This window comes from Canis lupus, chromosome X (genome assembly GCF_048164855.1).
Source record: "Canis lupus baileyi chromosome X, mCanLup2.hap1, whole genome shotgun sequence".
Taxonomy (NCBI): domain Eukaryota; kingdom Metazoa; phylum Chordata; class Mammalia; order Carnivora; family Canidae; genus Canis; species Canis lupus.
This window is the reverse complement of record NC_132876.1, coordinates 4,591,967-4,607,879: the sequence shown is the minus strand read 5'-3', so window position 1 is coordinate 4,607,879 and position 15,913 is coordinate 4,591,967.

Genomic DNA, 15,913 nt, shown 5'->3' with positions numbered 1-15,913 from the left:
AAGGGCCCTCTCTCCACATGCAGTCATATTAGGGGTTAAGGCTTCAACATATGAATTTGGGAAGGTGGGAACACAATCCGGTCCATAACACTATTGAACCCAGTAGTAGCTGTATGGTCCTGGGTAAATTACTCAACCTACTTACGTAGCTGGGGATCATGTACAGACTTTTCAATTACCATATGGAGGCCATTTGCAAGACCTTGGCTCTTGCCTTTCCATGTTCTTGTTTTTCTAATACCTGGTTCTAAGAAATCCCCCTCAGTGCTGCCCTCCAGCCTCCTCCTGGCAGCTTCCTCCTGTCCCTCTGCTGCATAGCACTGCCCAGACTGTACCCATTATAAATTCAGTTGGCAGAGCCTTGGCTGGGTCTGCACAGCTTCTCAATAATCCTTGTCTTCATTACTGGCTTTCTGGGCTTGGAACCATCTTGCCCACAGCTGCCTTTCCACATCTTCTCCTCCTCTGGCTACTGTCATCTTTCTTCTTTATTCCATTGCATATATTCTCAACAGAGTGGTCTTCACTCTCCCTTTCCACTTCCTCACTGACTCCTTTATTCATAAATCCTGGAAATCTAGATTCCGGCTTTCCCTCCTTTGTTGCCCACCTCCGTAATTGTCAGATCCAATGGCATTCCTTCAATTCTCACTATTCTCAGTATCTCAGCTTTATCTGACTCCACAGATTGCCTCTCCTTCCTGGACATTCTGTGCCCACCATTCCCAAATACGCTGTAATCTCTAGTTTGCTCTGATCTCTCTGGGTGCACCTTTTTGTTTATGTAACAGTTCCTTCCACTCCTCCTTTCCATGTCCAACTCAAACAGGACTCCAGAAGAGGATCCAGATAAATGAGGGGAAGTACTCACCTCTTGGCCAGAAGAACTTAGTAGCATCCAAATCCCTCGGGTAGGACAAGGCTGTGTCAGCACATGTGTTAGCTGGATACTCAGGAGCACCCAATGCTGCTTCTCCGCTTCCACTAAAGTCCAGACTTCTCAGTCTTCATTCATTAGAAAACCATTGGTTGGGCTCCTGAGTGTAAGACTGTAAAGAGTTATGACCAACCTCACCATAAATCACCATAAGGGAGCCCAAACTGCCTCCTCTTCTGTGACAGGCCTTGTACCAAGGCACATGCCTATCTGAATGTGGTCCTTGTCACTATACTGAGCCAGGCACTATGCTAAGACTGGTGAGTGACATGGCAATAGACAAGACACACATGGTCTCTGTCTTTTTGAACTTATATTCCATTGGAATAAAATGACATTTAAGACCTTTTCCAGGGATGCCTGGGTGGCTCAGCGGTTGAGCATCTGCCTTTGGCCCAGGGCATAATCCTGGAGTCCTGGGAGCCTGCTTCTCTCTCTGCCTGTGTCTCTCATGAAGAAATAAATAAAATATTTTTTAAAATCTTTAAAAAATAAATTCCCCCCCAAAAGATCTTTTCCAACCTGGTCCCAATCTACTTCCCTGACTTCAATTTCTGGTTTTCCCTCTACTCTTGGTTAACTTGTTTTTTTTTTTAAGATTTTATTTATTTATTCATGAGAGACGCAGAGAGGGGCAGAGACACAGGCAGAGGGAGAAGCAGGCTCCCTGCGGGGAGCCGGATGTGGGATTCAGATCTCGGGACTCCAGGATCACGCCCTGGGCTGAAGGTGGCGCTAAATCGCTGAGCCACTGGGGCTGCTCGGTTAAGAGGAGTGGCGTGGCTAGAAGAGAGTCAGAAAAGTATCTGCTAAAATGAATGGCCTATGGCAGGAGTAAGGAGCCCAAATGCTCAAGGGGTTGTGCTAGACTAGAGCTAATATTTCCTCTTTTCGACCATGCTCAGGTTACTCGGAACCACAGAACATCTTGCCTGAACTGCCCCTAGCTTGCTTCCAGGTATTCCTCCCTTAGCGTGGACTGAACCAATAATATGTGAAGCCTTAGCCCCAAAAGGAGGCCAAGAGGCAGCGGTCTGTGGGAATGTGAACAAAGTGTAGACATGTATGCTCAGGCCTCCACAAGCATGTAAATGAAGCCCCTTGCAGGGCTGGATGTAGTGGGAGTATGAAGAGAAGGGGAAAAATCTCAAGCCAGGACTTGGGGGCTGACTCTATTGGCACCAAGTTCAAACATAGCATTCTGAGGAATCTAAAAAGTTTGAATTTGAACCTACCCTTTTTGTCATTTATAAAGTATATTTGTTAAGGCAGAAAGGGGGGCAACAGGAGCACGGGGTGGCTGAGTGGGTTAGGTGTCTGACTTCGGCTCAGGTTACAATCTCAGTGTCCTGGGATGGAGCCCTGAGTTGAGCTCTCTGCTCAGCAGGAAGTCTGCTTGTCTCTCTCCCTCTGCCCCTCCCCCTGCTCACACACAAGCACATGCACACTCTCTCTCAAATATATAAATAAAATCTTTAAAAATAAATAAAAATAAAAAAAAGAGGGCAGACTATTTAGAATCAAGAGGGCACCTGGAGGTCATCTGATTCACTCCAACATGCACCCTGACCCCTGTACAGACAGAAAAATGAGTCTGTTCTCTTAGAACTGTGCAGTGTACTACTGTTGTCAGCAGCCACACATGGGGATTTAAATCTAAATCTAAATTAATTAAGAATTAAACACAATTAAATATCACTTCCTCAGTTAGGCTAGCCACATTTCAAGCTTTCAATAGTCATATGGAGCTGGTGGCTACCATATCACAGATGGAGAATATTTCCATCATCACAGTAAATTCTATTGGACAGTGCTGAGTTTAAGCCATCTGAGGGGGCTATAGATATGTCATCTCTCAATTCTGAACAAGCATTACCAGAAATGAGTCAGATGTCCTTTTCTCCCATTTGAACATAGACCTAATGTTTACTTTTCCCAAATAATCCCATCATATAAGAAAACTCAGCTAGTGAAAAATGCCAACATATTTGGGAACTTCAGGCACTACTGCAGAAATAAAAACTGGAAGAAGAAAAAAAAAACTGGAAGAAAAAAACTGGAAGAAAAACCTAGTTTTTTCCTCACTATCAAACTTTTGTGGTGATTTGATTTAGAACCCCATATAAGAGATTAAACTATAAAAGGAAAGATCCCATGATTCCTACAGAGTACTGGAGACATAGCATTCATTTGCTAGGGATTGATTTTTCAAGATGGTCTTCTAAATATATCTGTGTGTTGAACAGGGTATCCCACTGTGATTCAAGAAGGGGAATGATGCTGTGATTCTTTTGCTAATCCTCTTTTTGACATAGCCCCAGGTACAGTTACTAAATATCTTTGTCAAAACACATGGTCCTGCACAGGATGGAGTTCCAGGAAAAAAAAAAACACAGTTGGTCACACATCATACACAGTTAAATGAAAGCTACTGAGCTTCAAAGTGCATTTGTTCCTCTAAGTCAGTTTCCTTCTCCAGAATGTAGGAGCAAATATTGTTAGCTGGAACAACTGTGGACTTCTGACCTTTCACAGAAATTATTTATTATCATTTCCATTACTGAAAAGATCTTCAAAAAACATGGAATTATAAAAAAAAAAAACTTAGAACTGTAAGTGCTTCTAGGAATCATCAGTAAATTGAAGTCCAGAGAGTGGAAGCCATTTGTTCAAACTGATTAATTGAGTCAAAAATCGAAATTAAGTCCTTTGAGCCTAGAAGCAAATATTGTTAGCTGGAACAACTGTGGACTTCTGACCTTTCACAGAAATTATTTATTATCATTTCCATTACTGAAAAGATCTTCAAAAAACATGGAATTATAAAAAAACTTAGAACTGTAAGTGCTTCTAGGAATCATCAATAAATTGAAGTCCAGAGAGTGGAAGTCATTTGTTCACACTGATTAATTGAGTCAAAAATCGAAATTAAGTCCTTTGAGCCTAGGAGCAAATATTGTTAGCTGGAACAACTGTGGACTTCTGACCTTTCACAGAAATTATTTATTATCATTTCCATTACTGAAAAGATCTTCAAAAAACATGGAATTATAAAAAAACTTAGAACTGTAAGTGCTTTTAGAAATCATCAATAAATTGAAGTCCAGAGAGTGGAAGTCATTTGTTCAAACTGATTAATTGAATTGAAAATAGAAATTAAGTCCTTTGAGCCTAGGTTTAGGGTTGGTTGGAGCAGAAAAAGCCAGCAAACAAATGTCTACAGAGATAAGTAGAGAGTCAAGGGAGTATGCTATCATGTAAGGAAAGAGAAGAGAGTATTTCAACAGTGGTCAACTGTATCAAATACAGTGTAGATGTGAAGAAAGATGACAGATGGAAACTAACCACTGAATTGCGCAGCATGAATGTCATTGCTGGGTGACCTTGCCAAAGGAGTTTTAGGAGAATGGTGGAGGCAAAATTCGGGTTACAATGGGCTAAACAGTATTGTCAAAGAGGGTGAACCCAAGAACGCCGCAGGATTTGGAGATACCAAAGGACAAGAGAGAAGTGAGAGTTTGAAAAAAAAATGAAGAGGGGCACTATCTGAAAGCCTGTACATAGTAGCTGGACTACTGCACTCCAGGATACAGGTATATATTTCTGGGGAGAAAAACTCTCTTCACAGAAAATAATAGGGTTGAAGAACTTCTAATTCCAGGGATGTGGCAGTCTAGGTTAATTGGACCAGCTAATCTGCTGAAAACAAGAGAAGTCAGATAGGATATATATTTTTAAAAGTCTTAAAACATAAGAGATATGACAACAGAGAAAGGCATTAGCAGTCTAATATCCAAAGAAACGTGATAACTCAGAAAGATTAATGGAATCCTTAGCTCTGAGAGTATCTGCTGATCCTGGCAAACTTGAACTTAAGGTTTGACAGCCTCACAGGGCAAGGGGGACAGAAGTCAAAGACCAGAACTGGATCATGGTGAGAAATCTAATAGGAGATGTTCCTCACAATAAACTGGGGACCCAAAGCGCTATAACCTCAAGGTAAGGATAAAATAGAAGTAATCCTGCCCCACTCCTAAGTGACTACAGAAAAGGAAAATATCAAATACCTGGTACAACTGGAACGTTCAAAACAATGCAGCAATTAACACCATTGATGTAAGTGAACTAAATGCTTCCCTTAAAGGACCATGAATATCAACCTGGACAAAAACAATTCAACTAAATCCTATTTATTTTATTTTACTTTTAAAGGATTCTTTTTTAAGATTATTTATTTATTTATTTATTTAAGAGAGCAAGGGGAAGGGCAGAGGGAGACAAAGAGAGCGAACCTCAAGCAGACTACATGCTGAGTGAGGAACCTGATGTGGGTTTGATCCCACAGCCCTGGAATCATGACCTGAGCTGAAACTGAGAATCAGATGCTTAACCAACTGAACCACCCAGGCACCCCAACTAAATGCTGTTTATAAGAGAGAGATACAGAAAGGTTGAAATTTTCAAAGAGTAGAAAAATAAATACTGTGAAATTACTAACTGAAGAAAAACTGGTGTGACTATATTAATACCAGACCAAAAAAAGACTTAAAGACAAACAGCATTATTAGGGATGGAGTGTTATTTCATAATAATAGAATCTTCAACTGATCAAAGAGTTATAACATTTATGAATGTATATGGACTTAATAACAGGATCAAAATATATAAAGCGATAATTTCTAGAAGTACAAATAGAAATAGATAGGTTCACAATCATGGCAAGAGATGTTAATGTTTAATATGCCTCTCAGAAATTGATGAAGTAAAAAGACAAAAAGTCAGTAATGATACAGAAGATTAAAATATCATGGTTTAGCAACCTGATCTAACAGGTATATATACAGAACACTACATTTAGAAGCTGCAGAATACAAACTATTTTAAAGCACAGAGTTACAAACATTGACCATATTTAAGGCCATGCAGCAAGTCTCAACAAATTTGGAAGATTGGAATCATATTCAATACGTGCTTTGATCACAATGGAATTATTTTTTTCAAGATTTATTTATTTATTCATGGGAGACACAGACTGAGAGAGAGAGGCAGACATAGGCAGAGGAAAAAGTAGGCTCTTCGCAGAGAGCCCAATGCAGGACTCGATCCCGGATCCTGGGATCATGACCTGAGCCAAAGCAGGCACCCAACCGCTGAGCCACCCAGGTGTCCGGATCACAATGGAATTAAAGTAGAAATCATCAACAAAAGGATTTCTAATATGTCTCTGTTATGTTTGGAAATTAAAAAACATAATTTTTATTATTTTTTAAAAGATTTTATTTATGTATTTGAGAGAGAGTGAGAGAAAGAGAGAGAGAGAGCTCAAGCAGGGGGGAGAGGTAGAGGGAGAGGGAGTAGCAGACTCCCCACTGAGCAGGGAGCCCAATGTGGGACTCTATCCCAGGACCCTGTGATCATCACCTGAGCCAAAGGCAGATGCTTAACCAACTGAGCCACCCAGGTGCCTAAGAAACATAATTTTTAAATAAGCATGAGTCACAAAAGACATTCTCAGGAAAAAAGATATTGAGATTTGAATAATGAAAACTTTGCATATTAACATTCTGAAATGCAACTAAAGAACTGCTTAGAATGAAATTTACAGCCTTAAATAGATCTATCAGAGAAAGAAAAAAAGACTAAAATGAACAATCTGTGCATTCATCTAAAAAATTAGTGAAAGAACAGTAAGTTAGTCCCAAAGCAAGTAGGAAAGAGGAAATAATGAAGATGTGAACAGACATTAGTGAACTAGAAATCAAGCATACAATGGGGAGGTCACTCGAGCCAAAAGTTGGTTTTTTAAAAGGAACAAAAAATTAAACTTTTGGTGGGTTTGATGAAGAATAAAAGAAAATGCATTGATAATAATTGAAAACGATTCATTGTGAATAAAACTATATTGCTATAGTTGTGCAGAAATTAAAAATAGGATATTGTAAATAACTTAATGTCAATATAATTGAAAACGATTCATTGTGAATAAAACTATATTGCTATAGTTGTGCAGAAATTAAAAATAGGATATTGTAAATAACTTAATGTCAATATGTTTGAAAATGTAGATAAAATGGATAAATTCCTAGGAAATAATAACTATCAAAATTAAATCTAGGAATATGGCAGACTAGAAAGCTCTCGGTTCTCAGACCCACATGGAAACGCTAAATAAATAACTAGAAACTGACAAAAATAACTTTATAGGAGCTCTGGAAATCATTTAAAGCAATCACACAAAAGCCAAACCAAGAAAAAGCCACATTTAAAATGGTAGGAAATTTCATGGCACTTTTAGTCACCCTTTCCCTGTAGTTTAATCTGAGTGCTCTCCCATGAAATGCACAGAGTCACCAAATGTGTGACTTTCTAACCTACTGCAAGCTGCTTGATAGATTGATCTCTATTTGCCTAACTCGGTGAATTCAACTAAATATTTAAAGAAGAATGGAGACCAATACTCCTCAAAATCTTTCAAAAGTTGCAGAGGATGAGACACTTTGAGGTGTCTGTGAGGTCAACATTAACCTGATACCCAAACCAAAGACAATATAAAAAAAAATACCGTCTATAAACCCATATCCCCTATGAATATTGATGTAAAAATGATTAACAAAATACTAGATAACTATATTCCACAGCACATTAAAATGATTTTACACCATGACCAAGAGGGACTTATTCTTGGGATTGCAAGGATGGTTCAACGTACACAAATCAATCCATGTGATACACCACGGTAACAGGACGAAGGGGGAAAAAATGACATGGTTCTCTCAATTGATGCAGAAAAAACATTTGACAAAAACTCAAGACCCTTTAATAATAAAAACACTCCATAAAATAGAGACAGAAGGAAACTACATACAAAAGGCCATATAGGAAAGTCCACAGCTAACATTATACCCAATGGTGAAACACTGAGAGCTTTTTCTCTAAGACCAAGGCAAGGATGCTCACCTTCACCACTTCTATTCCACATAGTACTGGAAGTCCTAGCTAAAGCAATCAGACAAGAAAAGACACCCAAACTGGAAAGAAAGAAGCAAAATTATCTTTTTTTAACAAAGATTTTACTTACTTATTCATGAGAGACAGGCACAGGCAGAGGGAGAAGCAGGCTCCCTGCGGGGAGCCTGATGCAGGACTCAATCCCAGGACCCTGGAATCATGACCTGAGCCGAAGGCAGACACTCAACAACTGAGCCTCCCAGGTGCCCGCCAAATTATCTTTGTAGATGACATGATCTTTTAAGTAGAAAAGCCCTCAAGATCCCACAACAAAACTATTAGAACTAATAAGCAAATTCAGCAAAGTTGCAAGATATAAAACCAAATGCAATATTAATTAATTAATTGTCAGTAAGCATTCTGAAGATTGGGGTGGGGTGTGGGGGAGCGAGGGCTTCTTTTCAACACCCACTCCATCAGTGTCCCTTCGATTAGACCCTTGCAGGCCAGGCAGAAGGGGGAACCTCAGAAAATGCTTATGGTTTCTCTTCCAAATGGGAGCTTAGAGGGGGGGCCAAGTGTCTCTGGAATACAGTAATCCGCTCAATCTCATTTGCTGGGGCTTTAAGTCCTGCAAACAGATGCCACCAGCCTCAGCAAAGAAAAGCCAGAAGAGAAGCACCTGTGAGGTCCTGTAGTCTTTCTGACTTGGGCTAGTGTGGGTTTGTTTCCTCATTTTCCTCCTTCTGCAGAAAATTCCAATGATTTTCTTTCCTGGCTCTATGGGCAAATGAATGGTCCTGTTGGGATGTTTCATTGCAGTGCATCCTTTGGCTTCCTTAATATTCCACACAGTCACATCTCCTGCTCTGATGCTCCACATAGTCTTTTCTCCTAGCTTGAAGAGGTGGTGCCTGCACATAACCCACAATTCCCTGCCTTTCATCCATGGACCTCCCTCTGCTTGGGATGGACACAGAAGTAACATTAGGCAGTCCTGAGCTGACAAGTTGATTAAGAGGACAAAACTATTTAAATGAAAGTAATATCTTTTCTGACTTCTTGCTGATTATATCATCATGTAAATATAGCAAGATGCAGGTTGTTTGGAGATGATCTGGAGATGATCTGACTTGGAATACAGGTTAGGCGGGATACACAAAATTCCTCTGGGGAACTGCTGGAGAAGATTCCCAAAAGCTAAGTCCTTTTTTTTTCAAAAGCTAAGTCCTAGGCAGCCCCGGTGGCTTAGCGGTTTAGCAGGACTTCAGCCTGAGGTGTGATCCTGGAGACCCTGGATTGAGTCCCACGTCGGGCTCCCTGCATAGAGCCTGCTTCTCCCTCTGCCTGTGTCTCTGCCTTTCTTTCTCTCTTTTTATTTTTTTTAAAGATTTTATTTATTTATTTATTTATTTATTTATTTATTTATTTATTTATGAGAGACACACACACAGAGAGGCAGAGACACAGGCAGAGGGAGAAGCAAGATCCACGCGGGGAGCCCTACGTGGGACTCAATCCCAGGTCTCCAAGATCACGCCCTGGGCTGAAGGCAGATGCTAAACCACTGAGCCACCCAGGGATTCCCTCTTTCTCTCTCTCTCTCTCTCTCTCTCTCTGTGTGTGTGTGTGTGTGTGTGTGTGTGTGTGTCTCATGAATAAATAAATACAATCTTTTTTTTTTTAAAAGCTAAGTCCTTTGGGGCAGCTGAAACTGAGGTTCTCAGAGAGACTTTTAAGATGCTATTGATAGAAAACACAATGGCTTCAAATATGAGATCAAGTCAAAACACAGAAGTGCAAATGTTTCAAATGACCGGGGTCAATTTGCTGTCTGATTGCTACTGACCAGAGCAACTCTACAGTGCTGTATATCTCAGACACAGGGGAGGATTTCTTTAAGGATGGGTCACGAACCTCCTGAGTAAATAGAGGATGATGGCTAAAGCAAGTAGGAAGTAGGCACAGGCCAATATGTAGCAGGGGCGAGATGGCAGGGTGCCAGCCACAGAGTGAACTGGGTTCCTCCAGTCTTTACCAACCATTCCCAAATCCTTACATTTGACTAATTTTAGGATCAGCCAGAGGCTGCGGCCCTCAGTCATAGGGTTGCCAGGTAAAATACAAAGGAGCCAGTCAAATTTAATTTTCCTTTTTTTTTAAATTTAATTTTCCTTTTTTTTAATGTACTTTTCCAATAAGCCCAATAAACAAGTTCCAATAAACAAGCTGGATAATTTGTAGTGTACGTATGTCCAAATATCGCAGGGAACATACTTAGACTCAGATTCTACTCATATTTATTTGAAATTCAATTTCAACTGCGCATCCCATAGTTTCATTTGCTAAAGCAGGTAGCCCTACTCAGGTAAGCCATCAGGTGAGGAAAGGGACATGGTCAGGTCTCTGGTTCCTGGAAGAGCAAAGCAGTGCAGTTCTGTTTCCAGGGAGCTGGGCAGGTTACTAGCAGGTACTGGGCCAGGAACCCCTCACCACAATTGAAGTAGAGGGTGGGATTTAGTCTGAGGACCAAAGCAAGCTTTACAAACAAGTACAAGTGTGTCAAGTCCCAGCAGGACCACACCCTCAGGAGCAGACTGAGTCACTGACTGCCAGGTCTAGAATTCTTTAAATTGCCAGTGACTACTTGTAGGATCAGGTTAAGAGTAGGGTTTCCTTAAGAGAGATCCCTGGGCCACTTGCATCAGAATCACCTGGGCATTTGGAAAACATGCAGATTCCAGGGCCCCACCCCAGATCCAGGGAATCGGAATCTCTAGGGTGAAGCCCAAAAAGCTGTTTTCTCTAAGCAGTCCTGGTGGTTCTAACATGCACTAAAATTGAGATCCAGCTCCCCAGGGCCAGGAACAATGTGTGCAAATAATCAGGCAAATATTGAGTAAGGCACAGCCTCGGGATCCAGATCACCCAAGCTAGACTTCTGTCTTTACCATTCATTATCCATGCAACCTGGGACAAGTGACATAGTTTCTCTGGGCCTCAGTTTCTCCATCGGTGAAACAGGGATAGTAATTGTGCCTATGTCATAGGGCTATTATCAGGATTGAATGAGAATATATGAACAAAGCCCCGAGAGCAATGTCTGGAAACACACACAGGTTAGCCATTGTTAGGGGTTGAATAGACCCACCAGGGAAACAGGACCCATATGGGTACTCATGTCCTATTTCTTGCAATAGAGTGGGCTGAAGCAGAGCACCTAGGGTGAGGGATTTGTGGCACCAGAAGTCATGAGGATGATTAATAAGAGGGACAGTTTTTAAGTGCATGGGTGATCGTGCTTGGCTGGAACAAGAAGCTAGGAAAATGGATATTGTTCATTAAGCTCTAATTAGCAGGTAAATTGTACAAGGGGAAGGGAGTCCAAGTGTTACTACAAGTAATTAATGTGCTTCTTCTCTCCCTGGTAACCCTTTGATTTGAACCGTCTAACCTGTAGTCTTTATCAGGCCCTAAGATCCTGGAAATACTGGCTCCTAATTATTTTGGCGAGCCCCTGATTGCGCTAAAGGAAATGGATATGTCCTACTCTCTCTAATGACTCAAGCACCAGGAGAAGATAAAGTGGTTCTAGCCATGATGAATTATGCCCAGGAGATTTGGAGAGGACAATCATTCTCTTTGTTCATTTAACAAATGTGAACAGTGTCTCCACATTGGGAAAGTGAATGTGACCAGACATAGTCTGTTTAGGAAAATAACCCAGTTGGTTGATGCTCCTAGTCTCAGTGACTTGATTGCTGCCTAAACCCCGGTGCAACTGTTCTTCTGAGGCTCCAGCCCAGCCCCCGGAATCCTGGCCGCACCCCCTTGACCTGAAACTATACCCCTATCTGAGCTTACCGAGCTGCCTGCAGACAGACAGCCTCTGTCCTCTATAGAAGTGTACGAGTTTAGGGATCCCTGGGTGGCGCAGCGGTTTGGCGCCTGCCTTTTGCCCAGGGCGCGATCCTGGAGACCCGGGATCGAATCCCACGTCGGGCTCCCGGTGCATGGAGCCTGCTTCTCCCTCTGCCTGTGTCTCTGCCTCTCTCTCTCTCTCTGTGTGTGACTATCATAAAAAAAAAAGTGTACGAGTTTAGACAGAGTATTAGACACTTTCAGAATAATAATAATAATAATAATAATAATAATAATAATAGCGAGTGGTTGTTGAAAAGTATTCTGTTCTGAATAGTATTCTAAGTGTTTGCATGTATCATTTCATTCAACTCTCCCATCAATCCTCTGATGAGAGGCACTGAGTATCTGGATTTGAGCTTGTTTATTTTTCAATTAAATTAAATTAAATTAAACTAATTAACATATAGTGTATTATTAGTTTCAGAGGTAGAGGTCAGTGATTCATCAGTTGTGGGTTCAAGCTTGTTTTTATTTTCAAGAGTTGAGTCAAATGCAGCCTCCATCCAGAGGAGCATTGGCCAGAGAAGTCTGGAGTGCTTGAGAAATTCTTTGGCCATCCAGCCTTCCCTGCTTGGCTCTCTTGGGCCAGGGGCTGCTTGAGGCTAAAAGAGAACCCAAAATGTTCACTGTAGCATTACTCAGAATAGCTCCAAGGTGGAAACAGCCCAAAGGTCTCCTGATGGATAAATGGATTAACAAAATGTGGTTTATCCATCCGGTGGAATACTATATGGCTATACAAGGAAACCAGGCATTAATATATGCTACAACATATAAATCCATTGAGACACAAATCAGATTAGTGGTTTCCAGAAGCTGGGGGGCTTGTAGGGGATGGGGAGTGGCTGCTAATGGGTACAGGGTTTCTTTTTGGGTTGATGGATGTTTTGAAATTAGATTGTGGTGATAGTTGCAGGACTTTGGGAATGTACAGAAAACCACTGAATGGTGCACTTTGAAAGAGGAACTATGGTATGTGACTGTATCTCAATAAAAATAATCAAATGAAAAAATGGAACAACGACAAAAGAGAACACAGACGCCACCCTATCAAGTGCGGGAGCAAAATACTATCTGATGAAGCTGGGCTGTGGGAGAAAGGCCCGCAACTGAGAGGCTATAGGGCTCCTCCAGCAGCCTGAGCATGACCCTAGGCAAGTCCTTTAATCTCTCTGAGACTGTTTCCCCATCTGTTAAGCGACATTGTTGTGAGAAGATATATCCCTGATGGGATTTTGAAGACCTAAAATGCTTCTTTAAAATGACAATGCAGGGGGCGCCGGGGTGGTTCAGTTGGTTGAGCCTCTGCTTTCTGCTCAGGTCCTGATCCCAGGGTCCTGGGATGGGGCCCCATGTCGGGCTCCCTGCTCAGGGATCCTGCTTCTCTCTCTCCTCCTGCTCCTTGCATGCTCTCTCTCTCTTTTTCTCTTTATCTCTCTCTCCCTCTCAAATAAATAAATGAAATCTTTTTTTTATAAAGACAATGCATTAATTACAGGCAAGGTATTGTTGTTCTTGCTCTTGCAGAAAATTTGCTCATTTCCAAGCAGAAACTGCTTGCTTGCTCGCTCTCACCTTTGAAAAACAGGGCCAAGTTGTCAGCTGCTGCCCTGATTGCCATGACTGCCCCAATCTTCAAAACATGAGAAATGTGGAGGTTGAGATGGAAGAAAGTTTTGTGTATCAGCCAAAAGAGGGAAAAATCTTTTACTCTCTACCTTCTACACAGAATGCCCCTTGGCATGGCTTTTGCCCGGGATATGGCAAGCTTTCAGTGCTGGGAGTCCTCTGGGAGGCCAGGTAGTCTCCCTCATCCCATAATAAATGACCTGGGGGAAGGGACCATGCTGGGAAGTGGCTGAGCTCCAGGAGTGCAAGCTCTCTACACAACTCCAGTCCGCTACTCATTGCTTTATTCTCCTTCCCAATCTCTGTATGGGTTTCCAAGGTTTTCTTGAGACCACCAGGGAATGTCTTAGGTGTCCTCTGTTTGGATTCTCTATCTTATTATAGTTTCCAAATCCCAAATAAGATGTTTGTCTCCACTCCCAGTTATTAGGGCTTCCCAGCAGGCCTCCTAGAAGACACTTAAAAATCCTTTGGAAGCTTAAATAAATCATACACACTGCAACTCTACCCAATAGAGAGCTCCCACCTTAACTACTACAAAACAATTGAACTTGGTTTTTTCCTCCTGTGTTTGCACATAGCAGATTCAATATCCATCTGTTTTTCTTAGGACTGCGAAATGTTCAGAATCTTTATTAAGAGAGTTCATAAAAATAACAAGATTAATTTAACAAGATGCAGAACCCCTCCCATTATTAAAATAGGTGCCTCTCCCACTTGTCCAGTACTGAAAAATCCAAGTCCTGGGAGGTAACGGTCAAGCAGTGTCCAAAGGGGGGCAGGGGCCAGGGACCAGGGATCAGCTCACCCTCTCCTGCTTACTCCTCAGTCCCAGGCAAGCCCAGGCCACAGCCACTGAGCTCTGGCCATTCTCACCAGCTCTGGGGCCACCTCATCGGAGAAGTGCTGTACACTAGCATAGAACAATGCCCGAAAACAATTTGCCAACTCTCTTACAGGATTGTGGCGGGAGTCGGGGTGCAGGGGAGATGCCAGAGTCTTCGGTCGCTAGATGCTGTTTCCTTTTTCCTTCAAGTTTCTGTTCACTCGAATTAAAAAACGGCTCCCCGCCATAAGTAAAAGTATCCAAACCCTCAGGGTATCAGCGTGAGCAGCCGGATGTGGAGGAACTATTCCGCGGTGTGGACGGGCTTTTGCCCGCTAGCCCCTTTGCAGGGCTCACCTTCGCTGGGGAGAAGAGCAGAGCCGGCTCTCGGGCTGCGTTTAAGGATAAATCCTGGCTACGTCCAGCCGGGAGAGCGCGCCCTGGGTTCCAGCCAGCGAGGAGCAGTGAGATAATGAATGTGAAAAGGCTCCAGGCGGGAGATTGTTATTCGTGCGGATTCTCTTCTCACTAGCGAGCAACCCGGGAGGAGGGGTGGGATTCATCTTCAAACAAGGGGACCCATTTCTACTTTGGGGCTTCCCAGCTATAGAAAGTGCATGCAATCTTGCTTTCAGCCATTGCCTGTCTTTCCGTTAAAGGTCTCTGAATGCTGAGGTCCCTCGTGGAATCCACCCCCAGCCCCCACACCAGGTGTCCGACCCTCTGCCCACGGGGCAGGAGGGCCTCCGAGTCCAGACGGTGGCGCTCCCAGACAGAGCAACCCCCTCTCCCCCACTGCAGCGCGTTGGCCAGCCTGGGACAAGTTTCGAAGTGTCTGCTGATATTTTCTGGGAGGCTTCTCAACGGGAGCCATAACTTTGAGTAGCGGGCATAAATCCATTCCCATGACCAAGGTTGTGGAGGGAGCGAGCACAGAATCGCGCCCCTTTAGTTTAGCCCCAACCATTTGGATTTCCCGTGGCCGGCGCGCTTCCCGAGCCTGGGCGCACCGGAGGGAACCATGACGCCTCCCGAGGGAGATTTACGGGGCTAGGGGTGGCCGGACCGAATGAGGTGGCAATGAGACCCCTGGCATGGGATGGGCTGAGATGAGTTACACGCCTGGGGCGGCGGTGCTTGGTCTACCGCTGTCTTCTTGGCTGCGCTGCCCGGCACCTCCGCGCCCGTCCCCCTGCTGCAGCGAGATCCCCGAGGCTGCCCGAAAACCCCGTTCTACCCTGTAGAGCGTGCGGAGCACCTCCAAAGGGGACAAGAGCCGAAACCCTCGCCCAGGGTTTCTTGGAGGAGCGGCAGCCCAAGAGAAGGGTTTCCTTGCCCCCTTTACTTTGCCCCAAAGCAATCTCTGAGCTCCCGCAGCCAGGGTGCTCGGCAGCGGGGAAGGGGATCAGCTTCCGCTCTCCCTTGCCCCAAAGTTTGGGACAAATAGCCACCAGCTACCTCCCTTCACACCCAGAGTGCAGACTCACTCCCTGCTTCCAGAGCCCAGCGCAGGGGACATCTCCCTCCATGGAGCGCAAGTCCGGGATCCTCTGAGTGGTCACTCGCTGCTGCCGCTAAGGGAGCCAACTGGCTCCTGGCAGGCAGTGGAGGAGAGAGAAGTTCCCTAGAGACTGTTCATCCAGACTGAG